This window comes from Vipera ursinii (assembly GCF_947247035.1).
Source record: "Vipera ursinii genome assembly, chromosome: 6".
NCBI classification, from domain to species: domain Eukaryota; kingdom Metazoa; phylum Chordata; class Lepidosauria; order Squamata; family Viperidae; genus Vipera; species Vipera ursinii.
The window spans coordinates 70,200,044-70,215,007 of NC_139515.1; positions in this window are offsets into that span (position 1 = coordinate 70,200,044).

Here is a 14,964-nt window from a genome sequence, read left to right on the forward strand (position 1 = left end):
AGGGAGATGCTATGGAAATTCCTATATCTTTTTAAGTTCTGCATATCACGTTTTTCCACTGATGGAAAGTGGCCAAACTATCATTAACAGTAGATAAGTGCTTAAAAAAAGTTTTTCAGGAAAGTAACTGGATTTTCTATGAAGAAAAAGTAACAGTACAAATAAAAAAGCTCATTCTTCCATAAATATCCATTAACCTCTGTAAATTCAGAGTACTGTGTTCATAATAAATATAGGCAATAACCTGTTGAGATATTTATGATTTAGTTCAGTGCAACCCTCAAAGCCAAACTTCCCAAACATTGTCTCCTAGATAAATAGTGAATGCAAAGCTGTGCTGGTTCAGAATTCTGGAAACTATATCTGAAATGGACCCCATTGGGGGAGATTTGTTCAAGCTGTTACATTGAATCCTAGAGTCTGTCTATAAAATAGGTGAAACAAAGCCAGTTGCATATAGAAGCTTATAGTCCATTCCTCATCTTGGCTGGCAGAACTTCAACCAAGAGAGCCATCATTCTATAATAGCACAGTTCTCTATCCTAGTGATAAACATATGAAAGAGTCTGCCTTCATCTTGTAGGAAAAATAGTTTTCTAGGAGTAGATGCAATTTCCCAAAGACCTGAATGTAATTTCCATAGCTGCTCCATAATTTTGATTTTTGATGCCAAGAGAAAATAATTGTTCATAAATGCATTGCTATATATTAGTAGTAACGAGGGCTCTTTTGTCATAGAATGCTCAGAACAGAGTTCCGGCACCTTTTTGGATGAAACCTTGTAGGGTAGGCAAGGCGGGTTGTATGACATGTGTGAGTTCCGGCACCTTTTTCTTTTACAAAAAAAGCACTGGTAGTAACTATATAGTAGCTCATGTAACTAGTTGGTCCTAATTTTAATTCAATTAAAATTAATCATAACCTTTTCTCTGTCCCCATCTACTTTTTATGTCTTGGGCCTACCAACTTTTGGGGGTATAATTCATGACATACCATTCAGTGGCATAAATAACCTTACTCCTTACCTTTCCCAAGGCCCCTGAATTGAAGAAAAGAACAAAACACCAAAGGAATTAATAATATCTCTCCCAATATCCAATTATTCTGAGAATAATTGTTTCTACTGTTGAATTATTCATTATTGAGATTTTTTTAAAAAAAATCATGGACACAAAATCTGCCTTCCTGCAAAACAGAAAGTTAGGAATGAAAATGATTACAACTTGAATAATAAAAAGCTGATCTGTCTCTTTCGAAAGAAAACTTTGATGATTCAAAAAAATTTACAACCCCCAAAATTTGCTTGTTTGGTTGATTTCAACATTCAGCCAACCAATCATGTTATTTTGAGGCAGGCAAGAGAAAAAACCCAGCATGCTGATGCCTCTAGGCCAGTTCCTTCTGTGAACAGCAGAATCTGTTCCAGATATTCCCAAAGAGATCTCCCCTTTTCCCATGCGAATCTCATGACTGTCCATTTTGTTGGTAACAAATGAAAAATAAGCAAACCCTTTTCCATGCAAGGACAGGAGAGGTTTCTGTCTCATCCTGCCACTGTTTTTTTAGCTGTGTTGAAGAAAACAAAAATAAAGGCCAGCATTCTGTAGGGGTCCAATATTGTAGCAAACAACTGCTTCCCAGAAATTTTTATTCTGTTAACCATTCCAGCTCCAGTAACCAGCACTATGGCAGTATTTCTCATGTGAACAAGGCACCAAGAGTGATCCTGCAAGCTTCCCTAAGTCGTAGGAACATTTGGCTGAAGCTCTGTTTAAAAGCAAAACACCTGCCTCTTCATTGTCTTAGAATGATTTTCAAAGCTGGTAACACTTTTATTGCAGAGAATGTGTGTATCAATAGCAAACAACAAGAACATTGCAACAGAGCTTCCTTACTCAAAGGCACATTACCAAATGCTAAAAATAGAGTGGAAGAAAAGCAGCTGCTCTATTGCTCTGTTCAGTTTGCTTGAAGAAACCAAGAACTGGTCTCGGATAGTGTGGTGAAGATATTCTTAATTGGTATTTTTCTTAAAAAAAACAACAACAACCCCAGACACTTCAGAGGCTCACAGTAATGAAATACCTAGACAATAAAATGAGACCTCCTAATTAGGCACCTATCCCCCAAACCCCACTCCCAAAATCCGATATATAGTTTGAGCACCACCAAAAAAATAATAATCATCAAATCCTTTGATGCCTAGTGGTTATCTTGTTTTTCACAGCCCGTATTTGCTAGCCCTTTTTTATTTCCTTGCATGTGGGCTTTGTAAAATGACACTGCAAGAGCTCTTACGTTCCTCAAATCTGAAAGGCAAATAAAACAAATATCTACACAGCCAAAAAGAAAAAGGTTATTTTTTTAAAAAAAAATATATCCTTGCAGCTCCCCATATTACTACATCAGCTTTGCAGATGACATTCAAACACAATTCCAATTGCATGGATGTTTATGAAATAGGAGTACGCAGGGTGCTGACAAAATTTCAAACTCTCCCCTCCCCAAAACATATGGACTGTGATTTTCTAGCTAAGGATGCCTGCCTACTGCCCATAAAAGTAGCTTATTTCAGAGCCATTGTATCAGCTTCATCTACAGAATTTCATTGCAGTTTTTCACCACACCAGGACATGCATTATCAAATGGCAATTAAAGGAACATTTCTTAAAAAAAAAAAGACAGCAGTCCTCTCCCTGGTCTTTCTCTAGCCTTCTGACAATTTCTGCTTCTGTGCTACCTGTTCAAGGGGCTTCTGTAGCCTTCCCAGTCTATAATCTCTTAATTAAAACCCCCATCTTCCCCAACCAACATGACGAGCTGAACATTCCTGGAATTGTAATCCAACACATCTGGAGAGCTAATCTGACATTTTTTGTATCTAAAAGTTATTTCTTTCAGAATGTCTAAGTTACTCACTTTTCTTTGCAGATGTCCAGGCACTAGCTTGGCAGAGCACCTTAATTCTCCTCCAGGACCAAAAACAGAGCTCTACTGGATGCTTTCTCTGCTGTTTGGCTTTTAGCTCAGCTGTTATCTATTTATTAAAAAAAATAAACCAAAAGGACAAGTTGCAGTTGAGTAAACATATTTTCTTTTTAACTCTGAAGCTGCTATCATCATCATCCTCTTTTCTAGATTATTAATCCATTAAGGTTCAACTATAAGGGTGGTATATAAATCGAATAAAATAAATAAATAAATAAATATATGTGTGTATAGTAGTTGTTTATTCCCTATATGCCAGAAAATTTAAAACAAATGAGTATATTTCTCCTTATGATTAGATAATTTAGACTGGAATAATCTTTGCTTATCTCTGCTAATCCACCAAAATACTGTTGGGCTTCCTTATTATTTATTCATAATTATCCTATTCTTTCATCATTAATGAAAGATATCCATATAGGATAAGGTCTATTTCTGGGCATAATGTTGTATATTATTCATTTAAGCTACTATTCAAAGACAATACAAATTGTTCCCTGTTATTACTTTTTAAAATTTAAAAAGAAAATCTCCCAGAATAACTATAAAAAGAAAGTAAGACTTTCCTGCCAGACAAAGTGGCAACAGTTAGTAGTTAAAACAAATCAAAACTAAATAAATAGAAACACTGATCAAAGAGGGCTTGATGCCTGTGAATAAATCCCATGTCTATCTCCATCTAACTTTGGCACATTTGGGGAACAGGCATCAAGTCAGACTTGTCTTTCTTGTGTTTGACTTATGATCCTCCCAAAGCTAAAGTGATCAACACTTTTAGAAACAAAATTGTGCTGTCAGGAACATAGAAATAAGCATTACTCTGTATTATATCATAAGTCCATCTAGCTGTGTATTGTTTACACTGACTCATTGCCACATATCAAGGTTTCAGGTATGATTTTTCTGCTGTATCTGGAAAGCCCAGTCATTCCACCTGGGATCTCCTTTGTACAAGGAGAAGAATAGAATAGAATAGAATAGAATAGAATAGAATAGAATAGAATAGAATAGAATAGAATAGAATAGAATAGAATAGAATAGAATAGAATAGAATAGAATAGAATAGAATAGAATAGAATAGAATAGAATAGTTGGAAGAGACCTTGTAGGTCATCTAGTCCAACCCCCTGCCCAAACAGGAGTCGCTACACCATTTCTGACAGATGGCAGTCCAGTCTCTTCTTGAAAGCCTCCAGTGATGAACCACTGATGAAGTACATATGAGCTATAGACTCCTCAAAGAATCTTGTGGTTTCTTGATTGAAGTCATTAGTATAGGCTGTTATTAAGAACCAACTTTCTGCATCACAGTCAGAGCTGAAGAAGCTTCTTGGATGAGAAGTGAAATGTCTTCAAAGATGAACAAGAAAATCCAGTTGCCTTGTGAAAAAGCATCTTTGGTATCTTAACAAAAACAGTAAGAGGAGGCTGTTATTCATTTACTTTTTTCCCATTTTCCCATTTTCATTATAAATATCTTTTTCAAACATAACCTCCTTATGTTTTCAGAACATTTTATGAATATCCATGAATAACATTTTGCAATCAATGAGAATTGATCAGTAATGGTTTGATAGGTGATGGAACTAGGACAAAGAGCCATAAAACACAGCAAGGTATCCTGATTAGCACCAAAGACATGGGAAAGATGAGTGTTTCTCAACATTGGCAACTTGAAGTTGTGTGGACTTCAACTCCCAGAATTCCCCCACCAGTGCTGGCAGGTAAATTCTGGGAGTTGAAGTACACACACATCTTCAAATTGCCTAGATTGAGAAACACTGAGATAGAATATTTCTTTTCTCTGTCTTACAGTGCCTTGATTTTGTTCCTTTGCTTCTCTGTGAAAGAAGCACAGAATGGAGATAAGACTTATCTCCATTTGTTATGTTCATTAATCACCAACCTGGAAAAAGTGTATGAACTAGGGTTCATGGGAGTTGAAATTCAACATTTTGACAAGGCATCTCGACAACAAGAACATACATTAATTAGCCAGTTAAAGTTCAGATGTGAATCTCCTATTGCTCCCAGACAGCTTGCCAGCTTCTAAAGGTGAATGCCCAGACTACAGACACTGTCTAGAGTGGACACAGTAGGTGAGAGTTCATTTCAGCCTCAGGCATCTATTTTCCCTGGCAGACTAGAATAAGCCAATGCTTGGAGTTAATCACAATGCTCAAACTAAAAGCAACAGAAATTAGAGAACCTTCAAGCAAATGAAGTGTCCCTTAGGCAGAGTCCTCCTACTGCAGGGGTCTTCAAACTTGGCCCTTTTATGACTTGTGGACTTCAACTCCCAGAATTTCTCAGCCAGCATGCCTGGTTGAGGAATTCTGGGACTTGAAGTCCACAAGTTATAAAAGGGCCAAGTTTGAAGACCCTGTTCTACTGGCACTCAAGTAATTAGAAGAAACCAGTCACTTACTGCCTTCCATGCAATTGCTACCACACTCACACACACTAAGTAGTCTTGCAATTCATTTGTCACCGAAGTTGCCTGGTGTGTTACATTTCATTACTGTGGCATATGCTAGCGGAGTGCAACATTAATAATATTGTAATGATTATATTGGTAAGAATTGCATTTGGGAGTTGTTGTTTTTTAATCAACTTTATTCCCAGAATGGTAGGTTTTGCACATTCCCAGTAAGGGAGCATTTAGTAAGACAAAGTAGTACAATCTTAGGTTCCAGATTTTCATGTGGGCCCCAATAGCCTTGGGTTCAAGTTACAGAAGCTTCCAAAAGCTGTTACCAAATTGTGATTTTTAATGGAGGGAAAGGGGAAAGTATTACATATGTGGTTAGGAAGCCATAATATTGGTTATATTTAATGTTATTTGTTTTCTTGTTCCACTCATTGCATTTGGTACTTTTTTGAATGTGAATCCTGGCTTATCGCTTAAAGTCCAAGTGCAATTTTCAGCTTGGGGGGGGGGAAATGCACTCCACTATTATAAGGAATGCAATGATTGAATGATTCAGGGGTTCAATTATTCAAACCATGTAATTGCTCAACTGAGAGAGCCTGGAGAAGGAACATATAATTTGTCCATAATCCATCAGTCTTTTAAATAAGCCTATAAATGTTTGTAGCCTGTAATTTAATTTAAATTTATTTATTTATTTACCAGCCTGCTGAGGGCAAAAAGAAGACAATTAGACAGTTCTGAATCTTCTGGCTACTAATGTACTTCCACATTAGTGCAAAAGATACTTCTATTCTTTGACAATATGCTTAGTGTTTATGCTAAATGCAGATGTACCACAGATCAATCACTTCTTCATCAAATTCTGTGATATAAATGAGACATCTGCGTAACTAAAATACTATATTCAGAAGGGCATATTCATATAAACAACAAGGATCCTGTTAGCACCTTTTCCTACAAACCAATTTTATTAAAAGCCATAATCTTTTGTGAACTACAGATTTGGTTTTTGGCTTCTGGGCATTTTTTGCATTTCAAATACAAACCTGTATTTAATGATTTATTTATTTTATTTATTTTATTAAATTTATATACCGCCCTATTCCCGGAGGACTCAGGGCGGTGTACAGGGAGGATTAAAACAAACATACAAAAATTAAAATCAGATTAAGACAATTAATTAAATGAAGTCCCTGAAATTTAAAACTAAAACCCAATAAAAATTAAAACCCCTCAGCCTGGGCCAGACAGCTCAAAGAGCCAAGTTTTCAGGTCCCTGCGGAATGAGCAAAGGTCGGGGGCAGTCCTAAGTTCCATGGGGAGTTGGTTCCATAGGGCCGGCGCGCCCACAGAGAACGCTCTTCCCCTGGGAATAACCCGCCACCATTCCTTAGCCGGCGGTATCCTGAGAAGGCCCTCCCTGTGGGAGCACACGGGACGAAGGGAGCTTGATGCTGGCAGCAGATGTTCCCTCAGATAACCCGGACCCAAGCCATTTAGGGCTTTATAGGTCATCACCAGCACCTTGAATCTCACCCGAAGGGCAACCGGAAGCCAATGCAGCTCGCGGAGTAGAGGTGTTACATGGGAGTATCGGAAAGCCCCCATCACAACTCGCGCGGCCGCATTCTGCACCAGTTGAAGCCTCCGAGTGGTCCTCAAGGGCAGCCCCATGTAGAGAGCGTTGCAGTAGTCTAAACGGGAGGTCACGAGCACATGAGTGACTGTGCGTAGGGCATCTCGGTCCAGATAGGGTCGCAACTGGTGCACCAGGCGAACCTGGGCAAAAGCCCCCCTGGTCACGGCTCCTATGTGGTCTTCAAAATTGAGCCGTGAATCCAGGAGGATGCCCAAGTTGCAAGCCCTATCAATGGGGGGGTAACACCTCACCCCCCATCGTTAAAGATGGAATAGTCTGGGTGACCCGAGATGCCGGTATGCACAGCCACTCAGTCTTGGCAGGATTGAGATGAAGCCTGTTTCTCTCCATCCAGACCCGGACCGCCTCCAGGCAACGGGACATCACATCGAGGGCATCACTGGGGTGGTTCGGGGTGGAGAAAAAAAGTTGGGTATCATCAGCATACTGATGATACCCCACCCCGAAACCATGAATGATCTCGCCCAGCGGCTTCATATAGATGTTGAACAGGAGGGGAGAGAGGACCGACCCCTGAGGGACTCCACAAACGAGAGATCTTGGGGCGGACCTCTGCCCTCCCGTCAACACCGACTGCGAGCGGCCCAGGAGATAGGAGGAGAACCACTGCAAAACAGTGCCTCCCACTCCCAACCCCCTGAGACACTGCAGTAGGATACCATGGTCGATGGTATCAAAAGCTGCTGAGAGTTCTAATAGGACTAGGACAGAGGAACAACCCCTGTCCCGAGCCTGCCAGAGATCATTCACCAGCGCAACCAATGCCGTCTCCGTGCTGTGCCCAGGCCTGAAACCCGATTGGTACTGGTCCAGATAATCAGCTTCATCCAGGAACAGAGGAAGCTGATGCGCCACCACATTCTCAACAACCTTCGCCAAAAAGCGAAGGTTGGAGACCGGACGATAGTTATTTAAAACAGCCCGGTCCAGGGCAGGCTTCTTGAGGAGGGGTCTCACCACCGCCTCCTTCAGGGCAGCGGGGAAGATACCCTCCTTCAAGGAAGCAGTTATTACTGCCTGGAACCAGCCTCGTGTCTCCTCCCGATGTGAGCTGCCACTCTATGCCTTTTATTTAAATTTATTAGTAAGAAAAGGAGTTACTAGCCTCTGATTTTTTTAGCTCTGATTTTGTTAAATCAAATCGCAGGATTTGGGTTGCAAATATCCTGCTAGCCATTGGATCGCAGAAGAGACTTAAGATTTCTTTGCTGGTATCTAGCCAATGACTGGAGTGTTGCGGTCCTGCTTTGGTAGTCCTAGTAGCATTCTTGCATCCCTGCATTCTTGTCACTTTTTTTTATGCACATGTAATTAACATTTCCGAGAATCTAATTTTGCAACCGTTGGAGATTCTTTTCCTTGTTGACTATTGTTATTAGCACATTTGGAGGCTACATTGAAATGTTATTTGGATGATTTATATTAATTTAATATGCTAATTTTAGAGTTCCTTTTCTCTTCATTATTCATCTTTTCTTTCTACGAAAACAGTCAAAGAGCATTCCACCCCTTTGTATACGTAATTATGTAACATGTAGTTTGTTTCTGTATTGTTACCATATTATTATTATGAACAGGAAAAACTGAAATTTTCAAATTAAAAACCTGAAAGGAGTTAAAATTCTTTGCTGTAAAATAAATAACACTTCAGCCATTCAGGTCAGGGTCTAGGGATGAAGGAAAGGAAATCAACACACAACAGATTCAGTATTTCTGGGTCAAAATCAGTGGTGGGATTCAGCCGGTTTGCACCAGTTCGGCAGAACCCAGGCCCAGAATGGACTTCCAGAAGTGGCATCCACACAGAGAACCGGTTGTTCACATATTTGAATCCCACCACTGGTCGAAATGTAAAGGTCTTTTCAGTTAAACTTTGCCTAAGTAATGAAATATGTTGGAAAACATTTCCCTGTAAAACACTTCCTCGTAAAACTTGATGACAGTCAAAAGGTCATCTTCTTAACTTTTCCATTAGATTTCAGATCTGCTCAATCTCAGTTTTCTACCATAGATGGACTCTTTTATTTTAATGACACTGAGTAAAGTGCTCCTGCTTTCCTGAACTTCAGAAATAAGGATAAATTCAAGTCTTTTCAATATGTTCTTCTTGAAGCATTTTTAAATGTCTTTTGTAAAAAGAAAGCAAAAGATCCAGCTTACACAGATATTGAGCTGTATGCCCACTGCAGAAGAGAACTAGCTTAAAGCCCCAGCTCCATGTGAGTGAACAATGTTAGACTAAATGCCACATGTTCTCTATGATTTGTTCCAGTTTTGTGGTCTCTCCAATACATATATATATACAATCCTCTCAGGGTTGGTGATTGAGTTCCCCAAACTTATGGTTTTGGGTGACTTCAATCTACCATCCCTGGGGGGGATCATCTGAGTTAGCTCGGGAGTTCATGGCTTCCATGACGGCCATGGACCTGATGCAGGTTATTCAGGGTCCGACTCATGGGGGGGTCACACGCTCGATTTGGTTTTTCTATCTGGACGGTGGTTAGATGATCTGGGTGGGGGTTCTCCAATTGTTATACCCCTGTCATGGACCGATCATCATCTCCTGCGGCTGGTCTTCTGTTTTGCCACCCCCCGTCATGGGGCTGTTGAACCAACGAGATGGTTCCGCCCTAGGCGCTTAATGGACCCTGAGCGGTTCCAGGCAGTGCTTGGGTTCCCACCTGCCTCCTTTGCCCACAGCTCGGCCGATGCCCTAGTGGAAACCTGGGAAAAGGCAGCCACAGTGGCACTTGACCGAGTTGTACCCATGCGGCCCTTGACCCGGTGCAGATCCCAATGGGCTCCATGGTTCTCTATGGAGCTCCAGGAGATGAAGCGTCAGAGACGGGGCCTAAAGAGCTGTTGGAGGTACAGCCGATCTGAATCCGACCGGTCGCGACTAAGGTCGTTCACAAGATCTTATCTCGCAGCGATGAGGGTGGCAAGGTCTGACCACTTTGCTACCTTCATCGTGTCCGCAGATAATCGCCCGGCCGCCCTGTTTAGGGTAACTCACTTCCTCCTTAATCAGGAGGTGAGGGAGGAGCCCTTGCAGGGTCATGCCGAGGAGTTTAGCCGATATCTGTCGGACAAAATCGCTCGGATTCGGACCGGTTTGGACTCTGACTGGGCAGAGTCTGACGATGAGGACACGGACAGTATTGTCGATGTTATCTGGGAGGAGTTTGACCCTGTGACTCCTGAAGATGTGGACAGGATCATGGGGAAGCTGAGCTCCACCATGTGTTTATTGGACCCGTGACCCTCCTGGCTGGTTTATGCGGCCCAGGATGGGACATGAGGCTGGCTCCAGGCAGTGATAACTGCTTCTTTGAGTGAGGGTAGTTTTCCCGCCGCCTTGAAGGAGGCGGTGGTGAGACCCCTCCTCAAGAAGCCTGCCTTGGAACCAGCAGTATTAAACAACTTTCGTCCGGTCTCCAACCTTCACTTTCTTGCGAAGGTTGTTGAGAGCGTGGTGGCGCATCAGCTCCCTTTGTTCTTGGAGGAAGCTGATTATCTGGACCCATACCAATTGGCTTTCAGGCCCGGGTACAGCATGGAGACGGCATTGGTCGCACTGGTGAATGATCTCTGGTGGGCTCGGGACAGGGGTTGTTCCTCTGTCCTAGTCCTGTTAGACCTCTCAGCGGCTTTCGATACCATTGACCATGGTATCCTGCTGTGGCGTCTCAGAGGGTTGGGAGTGGGAGGCACAGTTTTTCAGTGGTTCTCCTCCTACCTTCTGGGACGTTCGCAGTCGGTGTTGGCAGGGGGGCAGAGGTCAACCTTGAGGCCTCTCATTTGTGGAGTTCCCCAGGGATCAGTCCTCTTGCCTCTCCTGTTCAACATCTATATGAAGCCTCTGGGTGAGATCATTCGTGGTTTTGGAGTTGGTATCATCAGTATGCTGATGATACCCAGCTTTTCATTTCAACCCCAAACCACCCCAGTGATGCCCTCGACGTGATGTCCCATTGCCTGGAGGCGGTCCGGGTCTGGATGGGGAGGAACAGGCTTCGGCTCAACCCTGACAAGACTGAGTGGCTGTTCATGCCGGCATCCCGGGAAATTCAGATTACTCCATCTCTTGCTTTGGGGGGTGAGTTATTGACCCCCGTAGATAGGGCGCGCAACTTGGGGGTCCTCCTAGATTCACAGCTCTCTTTAGAAGATCATATAGGAGCTGTGACTAGGGGGGCCTTTGCCCAGGTTCGCCTGGTGCGCCAGTTGCGGCCCTATCTGAACCGGGATGCCTTGCGTACAGTCACTCATGTGCTCGTGACCTCTCATTTGGACTACTGTAATGCTCTCTACATGGGGCTGCCCTTGAAGACGACTCGGAGGCTTCAACTGGTGCAGAATGCAGCCGCGCAAGTTGTGTTGGGAGTCTCCCGATACTCCCATGTTACACCTTTGCTCCGCGAGCTGCATTGGCTGCCGGTTTCCCTCCGGGTGAGATTCAAGGTGTTAGTAATGACCTACAAAGCCCTACATGGCATGGGTCCGGATTACCTATGGCAGCACCTGCGGCCGGCATCAACTTCCCTCCGTCCAGTGCGCTCCCACAGAGAGGGCCTCTTCAGGGTGCCTCCAATCAGAGAATGTCGAGTGGTGGCCCCCAGGGGGAGGGCGTTCTCTGTGGGCATGCCAGACCTTTGGAACCGCTTGCCAGTTGAGCTCCGGATTGCCCCCGACCTTCGCACCTTCTGGCGGGATCTAAAAACCTATTTATTTGATATATATTCATTGTCCCCTAGTTGTTGACTTTATGGAAGGCCTTGAAGATCCTTTGAAGGTGGCATTTGATATTTAAGTCTGATGGTGACTGCATAGCCTTTGTGGATTAGGTTGAATGTGTTTTTATGCTGGGAGGAATTGATAGGCTGCTTTGGGAAGGAAAAGTTGTTTTAACTTAGTGTTTGATTGGAGGCATTTTAGTTTTACACTGCTCATTTTGAGAGGAAAGTACAGAAATTTCATAAAATAAGTGAGAATATGAAAACAGATTCATTCTACTTACATCAACATTCAGTTGTGGGGGCAGAGAATACACTGAATCTGTGTCAGATAATATAGTGTGTAAATGTCTACGAATGTAATAGTGTTTTCTTTTATATATTTGTGCCTTCAAGTCAATCAGCGAGGGAGGGTTATTGAATTGAATGGTAGCATACATCCTCTTCTAGGGTTTTTTTTTTTTTGCTTTGTTTTGTTGTTTTGTTTTATCCATCTGAGGTCAATTTTCAACTGTCAGGAAAACTGTTCTTAGATAGTGGCAGGAAAACAAAATGAAAAAATAATTAGATTTTCATCTCTGACATCACAATTCTCTCTCTAATCTTAGAGCTAGATAGCCAACTTATCCAACCTAAATGAAGGCAACAACACAAACAAAAAATTTGATGACTGACATTCCCTGCCTTCTTAATTCCCATAATTGAAAAAAAAAATCAATGCAAATGAACAAATAGTAGGCCATCTAGATACTTCTGGTAAAGCTGTGTTCCTCTGTTTTTGGAACAAGTCCTGTACTTTAAACACAAAACAAACTGCACGTGTTTAGAAGAAAATCTAATTTGGAAGATTAAGCTTTTTTCTGAAAAAGCCATGCCATGACCTATTTCTCTAGGCCACTACATTTGAATTCCTAGTAATTTTATCTGTCTCTTTGACTTCTATATTTATTCTGAAACTTCTTTTTCCCCCTCTGGACTTTGAGACTTCTCCAGACTGTTGTTTGTGAACATACTGATATCATTAACGGAAGATACTCAGAGAATAAATAAAACAGAATGTGATGTAAATAGTAGAGCCTGGCAGATAGGCATGAAGCTTGCATGATCCACAGGTGAAAGTATTGATTGCCACAGGAGACCACTAGTTGTGGTTGGGTTTAATAAATATTACACTATTTTCATTACTTTGTTAAGATACAAGCTGTTGCATTTTATGGAAATAATACTATGTTCTCCATACCACCAACAAAGAAATCTGTTCTTCTTTCTTTTGTTACCTGAAATAACAGGATAGGTCAGCTTTGCAAAATCCCAGGAATTTAAGACAAATATTTTTTCTGATATGCTTTTTTATTCCCATGTCCAGTTATGTCTGGAATAATCTTGAACAGGTAAGGATACTTTGCAAACATTTTTATTGTGTCAAAAAAAACTAATCAAGAATTTAATAAACAAATTCATATTATTGGACACTTGCACAGGCTTAATTGTGTTGTTTTATTTTGTGAGTACAAGGCTGACAAATAATTGTGGCATTATTTACTAATTACCCACCTTGTGATGCATGAAAGAATTTCCTAAATAAGTATTTGCATGAGCAGACACTTATTTAGATAGAAAGAATTGCATTTTTTACATTTGCACACAACAGTCCAAACATTCAAGAAAGAGTAGTGTTATTTCTGAAACTAAATTTCAGTGAACATGAGATTTTCTGTATAAACAATTCAGTTTAGTGTGTTGTTTTTATTTTTAAGAATTATTTTGAGATGGAAAATATGTGTATTGATTACATAACAAGTAACATTATATTTTTTCCCCAAAATTGGATTCCAGTTGTATATACAAAAAAGGCAACCACAGGACAAGTTTGGGGAAATGTGTGTATTTGTGTGTGTTTGTTACAAATGATAAAAGCAGCATTGCAGTGATGCAATGAAAGCTCTGCCCAGTTAGTCATGCATCATGTCACTACACCAAGCCTTGAATAGATGAAGTTTGCATCACAACAGTACAACGCCACTTTTGTTCACGGTGACAAAAATAGCTGGATCTGGTGGTGGGTGTCTCTGGCACTATGCTATACAGAATCTGTCACCTTGCAGCTCTTTCTGGAATCTTTGTAATTGATTTCAGAATGCAACAGGTTCTAACTTTACTCCAAGATCTGTTTTGTTCCAATTCATAACCTGGTTTTTGAACTATGTTATAGTTGAAGTATAATCCATCCAGGGTATTATCAGCATCCCCATGTCTAACAGTTGATTGACACTCATATTTTCTCCAATTATTTCTCCAGCTTAATTTAATTAATAATTATGGAAGTACAGATCCTCCTTATGCCTTACACCATCAGCGTAATATTTAAAATATTTGGGAAATACAGTATGTATTTCTCTAAGTAATTCTCATTTAAATACAGGTAGTCCCCGACCTATGATCCCAAATGATCCCAAAATTTCTGTTGCTAACTGAAACATTTGCTAAGTGAGTTTTGCCTCATTTTACGACTTTTTTTGCCACGTTAACTGGATCACTGCAGTTATTAAGATAGTAACACGGTTGCTAAGTGAATATGCCTTCCCCACTGACTTTGCTTGTTAGAAGGTCACAAAAAGTGCTCACATGACCCCAGGACACAGAGGCTGTCATAAATACGAGTCAGTTGGCTAAGCATCTGAATTTTGATCACATGACCATGGGGATGCTGCAATGGTTGTAAGAGTGAAAAACATCATAAGTCACTTTTTTCAGTGCCATTGTAATTCTGAACAGTCACTAAATGAACTGTTGTAAGCCGAGGACTATCTGTATGAGTAAACATTTTTTCCCCTATTCCTAATGTTTATATGGCTTATCTTCAAAATGGTTCACCTTGTTAAAGATCAACCTCTGTGACCATTTTTAAACCTGCCTACCATCCTGTTTAAATTAAGGTATGGAATTATTTTGTAATCTGATTGAAGTTTCTTTGAAATATGCCCATTATCAATAAATTTTGGGTCAATACCCTGTCTGGGAGTTTGGCCTTGCACATACTGTAAACGAAGCCAAGAAGAGTCCATACTACCAAATTCTTTGGGTGCAAAGTTGAGAAGAGGACACGCATGCCCCATTTTATCAGTGACTGAAGCGGAAGTACC